Here is a 13,007-nt window from a genome sequence, read left to right as displayed (position 1 = left end):
GTACCTGGAAGCATAATTAAACTGAGCACACACAGTGTGACAGAGTTTCCCATTAGCACAGGTGTAATACCAGGCCCAGACACTGCAGACTCCCCAGCACAAGCTCTATGAGGTGAAGGGGAGCCCCTGGCAGCCCTGAAGCAGGTGAACAGTCAGAGTCAGTGATGTATGTGAATATTGATTGCTCTCAGGAGACAGGCTCAGCTAAAAAATGATTTGGAACCACAGGGCCCTGACTTGTGCCAGGTGACATTTCAAGGTCTCTGTGCCTTGGCTGAACTTCAACTATCACAGAATCACAGAATAACCTGAGCTAGAATGGATTTACTAGGATCATACAAGTTCACCACCTGGCTCTGCACAGGACACCCCAACAATCCCACCCTATGCCTGAGAGCCCTGTCCAAACACTCCCTGAACTCTGGCAGGCTTGGGGTGGTGGCCAAAGGAAGGATATATTTTGCTGACAAAGAAAATTCTCAGATCCCTTTCTCTCCTGCTGTCTACTTTATCTGATGATTTTTCATCTGTGCAAAACACATATATCATTTTTAGGAAGGAATAATTCTAATATTTTACACCCTCTTATCACAGCTGCAGTCTTCATGAGAGGCCAGCATCACTGGGAAACAAAGCCCAGGATCCCTGTTACAAGCATGGAGCACTGATCTCCCAGTTTTCCTTATGCTGCAGTTTGAAACCTGCCCATTCCCAATGCATGTGAGTCCTGGCAACACTGCCTGATCTCAGGGTCATCACTGTCTGTAAAAACATGCATTGTAGTATTTTCTTTCCTGTTTATTTTTCTCCCTAGAGAACTTTTCAAGTGTAATGGGTGCAGAGCTGGATTTCTATCCTCATCTTTAATCACCTTTGCATCTTTATGTTTCATTCATCAGGTTTCTCAGAGCAAAGACAAACCATGAGCTAAGTGAGCTCCTCTAACTTTTCCTGGCACATCTGTCAGTGCAGATTCCCCACAAGGTGTCCTGGTGGCACACATTAAAGAAGCACTTTGTGGGATGCACCGTGTCTCATCTCAGCACCCTTGACCCTTAGAAGTAAAATCAAATGGTCAAACACAAAACAGGCAAACAAAAAAGATATTTTCTGACTCGTCTATGGGATGCATTGCTTTGTTGTTTAGTCAGTCCAGCTGAAAAGCGATGGCTGAGGGCTGTGGTGACCCAGGGGACAGCTTTGCTCCAGCAGTTTTCTGCTGAGCAAGTCCATGTGACAACATTCTGTATGGAAAGTGTGCATAGATTACTTGCTTGCAAAAATTCAGGACTTTTCTTGCCTGATCTGAAAACTAATCCAAATAGCTAAAATTTGTGATTTCACTGGGACACCTGGTCTCTGGCCCCAGACTAAGTGTGTGCAGCTGGGAGATGAAGTGCATTCTGCAGTCTTGTACTGCTCAGCAATTCTGCATCAGAGTTGAAATGAGTCTTGAACCATTCTCCAGCTGGATCTGTGGCCAGCAGGTAGCTGAGTTTCTGTGTATTAGCGTCTGAACTGCCATGTAAATTCTTGAGCTTCTGATTCAATTAGGCAAGCCTTGTTTGCTCTAAAAGATGTTTCATTCTGCTTAAACTTGTCCTCTTGGCCCATGAAGTGACTGTTTCCAGAAAACACACCGTAACCTTCTGATGTAGGTAGCATGTTGTCCTGGCTTCACGTGGCAGTGAAATTTGGAAGGGAGACACCAATAGCATTTGCAGTAAAATAAACCTTGCGAACTCCAAAATGGTAAAAATTTACTTCAGCAATCAAACTCTGCTTACTTGAACTCTTAAGACCCAGGGTGACAATGCTCGTGCCTAACTAAAGCAACAAGTTTTGATTGTCAATATTTCAGCACAATATTAAAATAACCCCTCTTTGGAGCACAGCAGTTCAGATCCACTTTCAGATTGTCTAAGAAAAGTCCTGCAGCTGAGCAGTAACATGATATGGATGCAGAGCACGTCTTTCAAAAAATGTGTGATGACTTAGGGTCCCAAGGTCCATTTTCAAATCTGTTAAAAGTCTCTCCCTATTTTAAGGCCTGGAAAGAGCAATCCCTCATTCAAACACAAAAGGATGGACTAAAATTTTTCACCTTGCCTGCAAAGACCTAAGCTGGTGGTGGACAGTGAAGAAGGGAGATTTCCAGGTGATAAATCTGCCTGTTATGACAGAGCAGGTGTTTCAGACTCTGGACTGAAAGTCCAGAAGTTGCATAAAAATCTGTAAGCTTAAGTATGACCATGAAGCCCCATCTGATCATCTTTAGGTTAATGGGGTTTGCTGGCCAGCACGGAGAGATTTGTAACACAGATACCAGGTCTTTTATGAAATCACAACCTGAAAGCATCAGAAAAAAATAACAGAGCAAGGGTTGCAGAGCTGTATTAACACCCAAGTACCCCACCAAACTGTAGAACTGGTAACACTGGAGAGGGTGTTGTTGGCATCGAGGCTGATTTGGATAGGACCACAGAATAGATGATTAATCAGCAGAAAACCTGAGCAGGAGGATGACAAAAAGAGTTTTAGCACACTGTATTTGTTATTTCTCTTCCCATTACCCAACAGAGAGGCAGATTTGTTGTCACACTGATCCCCAAAATGAATAAACAGGACAACATACAGCAATCTTGGCTAAGAGCCTTGGCAGCTGATGAGCTCTTGGAGGCTGAAGCAAACAAACTTCTGACCCAAAACTATCCCTTCATTGCAGCTGCTGACTCCTAAAGCATGTACAAGACCAGCTTAAACATGGTTGGTCATCACAAGTCATGAGGAAGCCAAAATATTAACAGGGAACTTCCATTTTGTCACATACCAGGAGGTCCAGGTTAAGCTACTCAGATACACCTGGGCAGGAGAGTGTGTACATTTAACAACTTACAGTCATTATCTTCCTATTTCTCTACAGGGAACTCTCTCACTGAGATTTCACAGGCCAATTTCTTACAGACAAGCACAAATCACAGAACAGCTTCCTGCAATTTTCTTTTTGGAGGGAAGTGGGAAAAAGGATCTACTCCCACAGGAAATCCACAGGAGGATTTAGGACTAGGTGGATCCTAGATTGTTTAGAAAAAGATCTTGGTTTACTGCTTACTCATGTTGAGCTAATTCTCTGGAGAGGGTATGACAAGCACAGAGACAGTCAGATATGCCCATCTTTGTCTCCTGAGCTGGCCAGGTCTCCCTCTCCATGTCCCACAGACATGGGAATGACTGTCGAGTGACTCCACGGCGAACCTGTGACTTCCCACCTGGTAATGTGCCCACCAGCCCACACTGCTTCTCTCATCACCTCCTCAGCTGTTCCCACTCCACAAGGACAGGCAGTCCAAGGATAAAAGGCTGAGCTGAAGAAAACAGAAGTGACAGCGACCACCCCTGCAGTGATCTGCCTGGTGTTATTTATTAGAAGAGATGAATGACAAGGGACATGTTTTACATGGTTGGTTTGTTTTGTGTACAGTTTTCTCATTACTGGAGGAACAGGGATGCTAAATGTCACATTTAAGTAACATTTTGAGCAGGAAAGCAAAAAGCCCATGTTTTTACTGTTGTTGGTGATGAGATTCTGTCCTGTGGCCCAGCTGATCTCTGTGTGATTTCCTGACCATAGAAATTATGCAATGCCAATAGAAGGTAAAGGCAATTTCTGTCATTTGCTAGGTAATTGTGTCTTCCTTATGTTGTGCACCATTACCTCAATTGAGGACTCTCTCTTGCGTGTCAGTTCTTCATCCATTGGTCTGGATCCTCTCTCATATTTCAAAGGAGAATTTGAAGCCTTTTGTACAGTCATCTGAACTTTTTCCTGAGTTTTTCAAGTGTTTTTTGTTTTGTTTTGATTTTTTTCCCCTGCCTGGCAGGCAACATTTGAAGGTCTAAAGCCTGTAATTCATCATTCAAGTAGTTGAGATTTGTAGTTTAATTTCCATAGAAGGGATTGTGTTTTTGGCATCTCCTCCTTTCCTCTTCTTCCACCCTCTTCCCATTCCTGCTGCACTCTGTTCATTCTATGAGAACTGCACTGTTCCTGCACGGAGCTGTTAGGGTTGCACCCTGTTGGCATCATCTGTGCTTGAAGAAGGGATGCATTTATGATACAATGTTCTGAATTCTCCACAGAAGGATGACAGAATTATTTCCCTGATGAAAGGCAGCACCTTATTCATAAGGCATCTTTACAAAGCAAACAGAAGCATTTTCCCCCTTCGGTCAAAAATGCTCCAAACAGCTTAGCAGCCTCTTGATCCTTCAGAAGCTGCTGAGAACACCTTCAGCCTCTCCTTGAACACCTTCAACATCCTCCTTGTGCATCCTTGGGCCTCTCTACTGGACTTACTCTAATGTGTTGACTTCTGTCCTGTGCTAGGATGTCCTAAACTGACGATAGCATACCAGATGTGCCAGTGATGAGAAATAATCCCTTCCCTCACCCCTTGACCTCCTCGCCACCTTTGGGCTAACACAGCCCAGTCTGTGGCAGTCCTGCCTTACCACAACTACAAATCTGAGTTCAGCTCTCTGCACCATGATTCCCAGCCTCTTCTCAAAGCAAAGCTGCTCCCCAGTCAGTCAATGCCCAGCCTGGACTATTGCCAGGAATAATGTATTCCCAGAGTCAAGGCTCTGTATTTCTCAATGCCAGGCTGCACAAGAATCCTGTCAATACATTATTCCAGCTTCTCAGGGCCAGCTGGATGCCAGCCCTACCCTCATTGTATCAACTTTTCCTACAATTTATTTTTGTCAACTGCAGACCTCCAGGTTAGGGAAAATAAACTAATGTGGGGGTAGTGATGGATTCTTCCTCAAATGCCTGCCACATTCATGTGGGATGTTGTTTCCACTCTCCAAATTATTGTTCATTGTGATCTGGTTCTATGTGGTCATCACACATGGTAAAATACAATAGTAAAATACAATATTAAAAAAACGGATTTTGTTTCAGCCAGCAAAGACCTCTTTCTTTAGTCTCATCTTTTTACACTCATGCTTTTCTGTGTGTGATTTTAGATGTTTTCCTCATAATACATGACTATACAATACACTTAAATGAACTTGAATCTTGCCCCCCAAGGCACAGCCCAAAGACAATGTGAGATGAGTAAATGCAGTTCTAATCTGGTTGATTACAATGGTCATTCCATATTATTTTTAAAGACTGCCAGTCCCGTTTTCAGAAAGGAGCCTGTCTCTCTGTGTCAAAATATCCTCTGCTTTCAATGCATCAAAGAGATCTCAATATTGGTGCCATTTTTCCCACCGGAGTCTGGGATCTGTTGAAGAGCCAGCTGCCAGTAACTAGAACATCAGTACCCTCTCTACAAAAATCATGCAGGTTTGTGAGCTTCTATGGTTCAAGGTTGTCTCCTTCTTTGCCTTGAAGTAATAATTTCCAGCAGTCACTCCAAACAGTAGCAAATCTGAGTCCAAAGCACACTTTTTGTGTTTAAGGCTGCAGCCACCTTGTTATTTCTTCATCAGGAGCTGCAGTGTAAGGTATTTGTTGTGATGGTTTTTAACATATGCAAGATCAAGATCAGATTCCTAAAATATTCTGAAAACCAGTTATAGCTTTAACAGTGACCGTGGTTAAATATAAAGCCTAAGTAATTTGTTCTATTAAAAAGCCTAAGTCTTATTTTTATCAAGTGATGTTATGAGGGCATGTTCTAAATCAGCCAAAAGCTCTTCTAGCTCTTCTAGCTACAAGACCTTCACTTCTGTGATTTTTAACAGCCCAGTTAAGTTGGTGCATCTCCTTGTGCATGTTGTTAGTACAGATCTCCTCCTCTGACACTGACCAGATCAGGCAGACTCCAGAAGATGAAACATTTGAAGAAGACAGGCAAAGAAAATGCAAGAGCTGAATGACAATGTGGAGTTTATTTTTCCCCGGTGAAGATGAGTCTCATTTGGACAGGATCAGGTTGTGATGGGTTCACAGGACTAGGAAATAAACCTATACATTTCATGCATTCATGCATTCATGTAACACTTCTCCTGACATCTCTCTCCATGCTGTCCCGCACCTCTCCCTGTGCACGGGCCCAGTTTAGGATTACACTGCTGCTGCTGCTCTGCAGCTATTCCAAGCATCATTTCAGCAGAATGCGTATTCCACACAGGATTAGAGAATGGTTTGTCTGATGCCCACTGGACAGGCGGTGTGGAGCAGGGTCAAGGCAAGCATGCAGCAGAGCTCTGAAATTCCCTTTTTGATCAAGCAAGGAGTGAGCATATGTTGGCAGATGGAATGTGTGCTCAGCTTACTTTAGCGGAGTTTCAACACTGACCTTTTGCTGCATTCCCCCAGCAGCAGTAAAATTGTTCTGCTTAAGTAAACTGACATAGACCACGTGCAAACCCAGCTGTCTTCTCCAGCCCACTATTTCTCCTACTGTTACAAGAAGCCTGGATGCATGGGAATGTTGTAATTTAATGTGTAATAACCTCTCATGGAAATAATGTTGTGAAAATTAATGGTGCTCATGACACAATAATCTCTACCTTGAGGAGCTAGTTTAAGGACTGGCTGCAGGAGGGCATGTTAATAGGTCCTGGGTTGCTGTAATTTATATTAAAATCTTCCTGACACAAACAGGAAGTTGAAGGGTCTTACAACACTCCAGCTTGGCCCATATTTACCTGTCTTTGTCTGCTTTATGTTTTCCACCCTTTGTTTCTGTAAGTGTCTGTCAGATCTGGCTCCACTATAAAATTCAGATGGATTAGGCAGAAGTAGATGATCCAGCAGGCCAGTTATTAATGGGCACATGCTTCTCTAAAGGGCTACTCGTGACAGCATCATGAGTAAAAAGAAGAAAATACAAAGAAGACATGGCTCCACCATGTATTGTACAGAGCCTGCCCTTCCAAATTCTTGATGCCTTTTTCATGGAATCATAAAATCATTTGGGCTGGAAGTGACCTTTAAAGGCCACGTAGCCCAACCCCCCTGCAATGAGCAGGGAGAACTTCAACAGATCAGGTTGCTCAGAGCCCTGCCCAGCCTGACCTTGAATGCTTGCAGAGATGGGGTATCCTCAACCTCTCTGGGCAACCTGTGATCACCTTGGTGTCCCTCCTCTGCACTGGCTCCAGCAGCTCCATGTCCTTCATGTCCTGGGCTTCAGAGCTGGGCCACTTCTTGAGCTTGTCCAGGTCCCTCTGGATGGCATCCTGTCCTTCAAGTGTGTCACTGCACTCTCAGCTTGGTGTCATCATCAAACTTGATGAGTGTGCAATTGTTCCCACTGTCCACGTTGTTGATGGAGACATCAAAAATTACTGGGTCCCATCAGACCCCTGGGTGACACCACTTCTCAGCCATCAGGACGTGCTGACTCATCTGCTGGGTCTCACACCCAGGCAAAGGGGCTGATTGTCCCCATCCATAAATACCTGCCTGCTGTGAAATAATCATGGGGAGAAAAAAATCTAGAAAATGTTGTTGTCCTCTTGCAGCAAAAGATTTCCAACTGCAAGCAAAAGTAAGATATAAATGTGGTGTGTGCCATTTTGCATGTAGCAACATCAGTTCGCTCATAATTTATGGACTGCTTGAAAGAAAGAACCACTTCCAATGGGCAGAGAGAAGTGCCCAAAATGGCTAAAAACACATCCAAGATAACAACTGGTGGTCAGGCAGTGGTTTCCAAAGAAGCACTCACATCCTCTTATGTAGCTGCTCAAGCCTGGGGCCAAGATCTTGCCAATGACCCTCTGCAATTTCCATCTTTGATTGGTGAGGGGAGGAGAGAGATTAATTTCTCAAAAAGGAAGGCTTGGCTGGCCTATGCTGGTAGGATTTCCGCTGTGGGAATAGGCACGGAGCGCTCTGATACCTTGGGTGCTGCACACATAAGGAGTGGCGGAAGGAAGCAGCCCCTGTTTGTGGGGTCAGGCTATTTCTGCTGGGATTTAAACTGCTCTTTGGAACAGAGTTGAAACAGTCACTATAAATGACTTGCATGAGAGAGGAGCATTTTGGAGGATTATAATTTATGCCAGGCAGGAGCTGTTATGGTTCAGTTTAAGGAGCTTAAAATAAGACTTTTGGGAGACAACCAAACCAGCTTCAACTCTGGTAACTCCCCAGTTCAAGATACTCTTAAATTGGTACGTACAGGGTCTGTTCCTGCCTGGAGTCAAGGGCCTTGAACTTCTGTTGAAACCACTGGATCTCAAAGATGCTCTGATGATATTTGGCACTGTTAAGAATGAGCTGATGCCCATTAGGAAAGAGCTGATAGTGCCTTGATATGATATGATTCTCTTTACCCTTCATCTCAAACTGAATTAATTTAACTTAAGGATTTCTTCCCCCAAGGCTTTGTCTTTCATGGAAGGTAGGAACCTCTTGAAGGAATGTAGAGTTTTTCTCCATGGGATCTTCCTTTCTGCAGATTTAAAATCAATCAATTTATTAAGCCAAATGGAGATGAAACACATCTGTCTGGACCCAGATGGTCATCCATGTGCTTCCCAAAGATGAAACAGAGGGAGGAAGAAATCAACCCATTTCTGCTGACCAAACATGAAGCCCTGTCTTGCCACCTCCCAGGCAGCTTAAGAGTACTTCATACCACAAAGGCATAGCTGTATCCTCCTGTTGCGTCGGAAATGACACAGCGGCTATCACTTCATTCTCAGAGAAATATTTGTACACTGTAAGACTGATTTCTAAGTTTTCAGAAATACTGCTTCTCTAAATCTTCCCTATTTTCCATTGTTAGTTTTATCCCTGTTAGTTAAGTTGAAACTCTTACTGGAACGTGCAGGCCAAAGCCTCCTCCCCTTTAGTCTGCATCCTTTAAATATTTACAGATGGTTTTCATATTCCCCTTCAGTTGCCATTTAGCCAGTGTTGCTCTGTGTGTATCTCTTCAAACTTAGCACCCTTGGAAGGGCACACAAGGCCAAATTCTGCTCTCGGTTACATCTCTGTAATTTTGGAGTAACTCAGCAAACTTGATTTTGACATGAGACATGGAATTGACACAAGCAACACACAGAGCACAAAGTGAATGCCAAAATAAAAAACAGACGACAATCAAAACTAACATCACATCCTGCAGGCCACAGACTGCACAAGGTTGGTGCCTTTTCTATCATGGTATTTTTTGCTGCACTTTCAGTGACTGGAGTGAAGATTTAGAAGAAATTGTGAACTGCAACAGCCATCAGGAAGATGCCAGTACCAACCATGGCTCCTCTGAGAAGTGAGATAGATATACTACATCATTGTGTGCTGGTTCATGCAGAGTGCTTGCATGATTTAACACTGATCTTAAGAGGTTTTTCTAAGTTACCTAGTATATTTGATACTAAATACTTCATATTTCTGTGTATGTTACAAATATGACACAATAACCTTATTTTGTTCAATGACTTTTTTCTCCTATGGGTATTGATAATTACTCCAGCAGAGAACATTTCTCCATCTTTTCTCAGCCCTTCACAGGGCTGGTTGAAAATACTGCTCTACATGTGTTCTGAAAGCAGAGAAACTCACCAATGAGACCAGAACTGAGCATCACAAACTGAAGTCCACAAATTAAAAACATATGTCGTGTGGAAAGTGTGTGCCCAGAGGAAGTTTTGCTTGCTCAAGCTGTCTCATCTTCTCCAAGCTGCACTTGGCAGAGCTTGCAACACTGACTTCACATCCTAAGTTGATTAATTTCCATGGCTTTTCTCTTTTGGAGCCTTTATTATAAAGGGTGAACATTGTTTTATTCTCTTTGCAGGTCATTCTGACAGAAGTGGGAAAGGAAATAAAGAACTATGAATCACCTACAAATCATCTTTAACCAGAATCTGGCCTAACCTTGAAGGAATAATCTTCAAAAGAATTTGCTTCTAAATATTGGGGTAAGATTACACCTTGGCGTTTAATTGCTATGATATTGTAAAATCAAGCCCTTCAACTTATACAACCAGAAATAAAACTGTTTGTCCTTATACATAATAATAACATATTGTTTTAATTCTGTGGTCCATAGGACAACAGTCCAGTGGTTGCTACTGACTTCTACCCCATCCAGTATATAGTATGAAGTAATAAATTTATTTTTATGCAGCATTCATGGTCAGTCCTGAGAGCTCCATGAGGCAAGGATACAAGAAGAGGACAGGCATCTCTTTACACAGCTGACCTGGTGTGAATACCAGGGAATAGCTCTGTATTTTTGGTATAGCACTGGCAAAAAATAACAGTAAGTGAGGCATGGAAGACTAATGCTCAAAATACTACACAAGCATAAATTAAATTTTCCTCTAATGAGAGGAAAATGAGGTACAGATGCAATAAACTGATCAACTTTTAAGCTCACAGAAATACCAGAAATGGGTTAGAATGTGCAATCTTAATCTTCTCAGATGGAACTGGATGTTCTTTGAAGCCTCTTTCAACCCAAACCATTCCATGATAATTTCCTCCCTTACATTATATCCCCTCTCCAAAATCACCTTCTGTGGCTTCATTCACCTCTCATACAACAGGACAAGTTATTTTATAACTCTTTCATCATTAAGAATTTGCTGTCCAGAGTGAACTACTGCAGAAGAAAGGACCTCAGGTACAACTCCCATCAGTCTGGGCAGTGCCACCTTCTAACAGTGACATTTCTGGCATTGCAGCAGGGTAGAGGCACCTGGCCAGGACAAGGTCTGTAAATGTGTTTAATTGCCTGCATTCTCCTCCTGTTTGTCACCAGTTCCAGAAGCAAACAGACACAGGTTGCAGAGCCAGTGACAAGAGGTGAAGGGCACTAAGTTTTATCCTTGATAAATTCAGACTCTTGGCTTTTTTTTTTTTTCCTTGCAATAACCTCAGTTCAGATTCTGTAAAGGGCACATGCAGTTTACAGTGGTCACCATGAGCAAGTTAAAAAGCTAAACAATGGCATTTGATCCTCACCTCTCCCAGTGGCAAGAATTTTTTATTTGATTCAAGTCATGCGTATAATTTTACGCGACATTTTCAAGGCATTAAATACTGTCCCCCTTCCAAGGAATCTGCACTGCATATACAAATAGAAAACCTCATGGCTATTAAGTCATTTTCCTCTTAAACTTGAATAGCTTTTCATGACTGAAACAGAATTTCTAAGGTGGCTTTACAGCCATAAACTGCAGTCTGTATTCTACAGCTGCCAGGCACAGACCAAACAGAAAGTACATCTTAGGTCAGCCCATTTCTATATTTTGCTTTTCTCCAAAGACAGCTAAAAATCTGCTGTTAGCACCACTTCCTTGAGAACGGGTATGAAAAATGGGAATATTAAATGCTCTGTCATGGCTCCTCCAGACAAAGATTCCCTTTGGCAGGCTTATTCAGCATTTACAAGTGTCACACTCCAGCAAGCAGAATTATAGTTTTCCCATACCATTCCTTCAACTTTTCAAAACCTCATCACTAGAGCTTGTTTACTCATTTCAGTATCAAAGATCAACCGGTTCTTCTAATGACAGGTTTAGATGATATCTGCTGAGGACTAAGAACAAACATTTCAAAAATAAAAGGCAAAAAGCTGAGTTATTTTCCTAGAACTTAGTGGCAGTTTCACCCAAGTGCTTCTAAGTTAAATGGAGTCTTCTTGCTTTGGTGAAAATACCAGACATAATTTTTATTACCAAAGAGTCTAGAAGTATATGCAAGATATTTGCTCAAGAATTGTTGGCATTCCTTGTTGATAGATTTACTGACTGAAGGAAAATATAAACTAATGTAAGTAGGTAACAAAGACCTTTTTCACACACAGATAAACTTTATGACTTCTAAAAAGGAATAGTTCTACCGCCACACCTTTCCCGACAGAATAGTGTTAGAGCACTTGCTTTTCTGGGACCAGAGTTTGATTTCAGTTTAAGGCCAGCAATATAAAATGAGCTGTAACAGGATTAATCCAGCTCCTTCTAGAGGAATTTACATCCTTCTTTTCTAGAACACCAAATTAGGTCACATTACTTGCATGATTCTTCTTTAGAAGCTGCTGGCACAGGAAAATAAAGTATTTGACAGTTCAGCAAGAGATGTTTGCTGGGTCACTTACATGGCTTCCTGCAGCATGCAAGAGTTGATATAAATACTAAGCTGAGTCTGTTAATTACACAGTGACTTTATAATCATAATGAAGTGGTGAATATTCCTTTGGTTCTCTGTGAGAATTTTAAGTTATGCAGCTTCCCCAAAACAGAACTTTCCAATCTTTGCATTTATTAAGCTAAATAACATTTAAAAAAATCATTATGAGGACAGAAAATAATTTGGATTTTAATTGGCTTCCAGGTTCTCCAGTTTCCAGTGCAGAATTTCAGCAGTACATAGGAAGAGGATTCTGATTCAAAGCCAGGTCTGCCAGGATCCCCATGATTCCCACATAGCAGAACTGTGGATTTGGAAATCCCATCACCTGGAATCCTCATCCCCACAGCCCCTTTGTTGTGACCTCAGTGGTTCTAGCAATCCCAAGAATCCCAGTTCCAGACAGGGCTTTTCCTGTGGCCACAGAAGGGCTGCTTGCAGCTTCTGGGTCTACAGCTGAGTTCCAAGATTGTCCATGATGGGGGAAAAGTAGTTCCTAGTGTTCCCCTTATCCCCCATCACTGGGATACAGGGATGGTTTGGTTGGGGTTTTTTTGACTGGATTCGAGTTTGTCCCAAGAAATTTCATAGCTGCATCTTGAGCTGTCTCCCTGGCATTTCTGATTAGTCATAAAACGTTAATAATTAATAAGCAGCAAATTTTATCTGGATAACAGGGTCCAGAACACTTCAGTGTTTCTATGAAGTTGTTCATATGATAAACTTGCCAAGGTCAAGTTTGGAAATGAAGCAAAAAGCAAACATTGTTTAAAAAAAAAAAAAAAAAGGAAGAAATAATATTTTAAAATTTCTCATTATTATCACAAGTGTGTATTAGTTAGATTTTTTTTTTTTAACACTTCCACAACCTACAAAATGTAACAGGGTAAATGTTTGA

This window comes from Zosterops lateralis (genome assembly GCF_965231275.1).
Source record: "Zosterops lateralis genome assembly, chromosome: 4".
Lineage (NCBI taxonomy): Eukaryota > Metazoa > Chordata > Aves > Passeriformes > Zosteropidae > Zosterops > Zosterops lateralis.
This window is presented reverse-complemented; position numbering follows the sequence as displayed.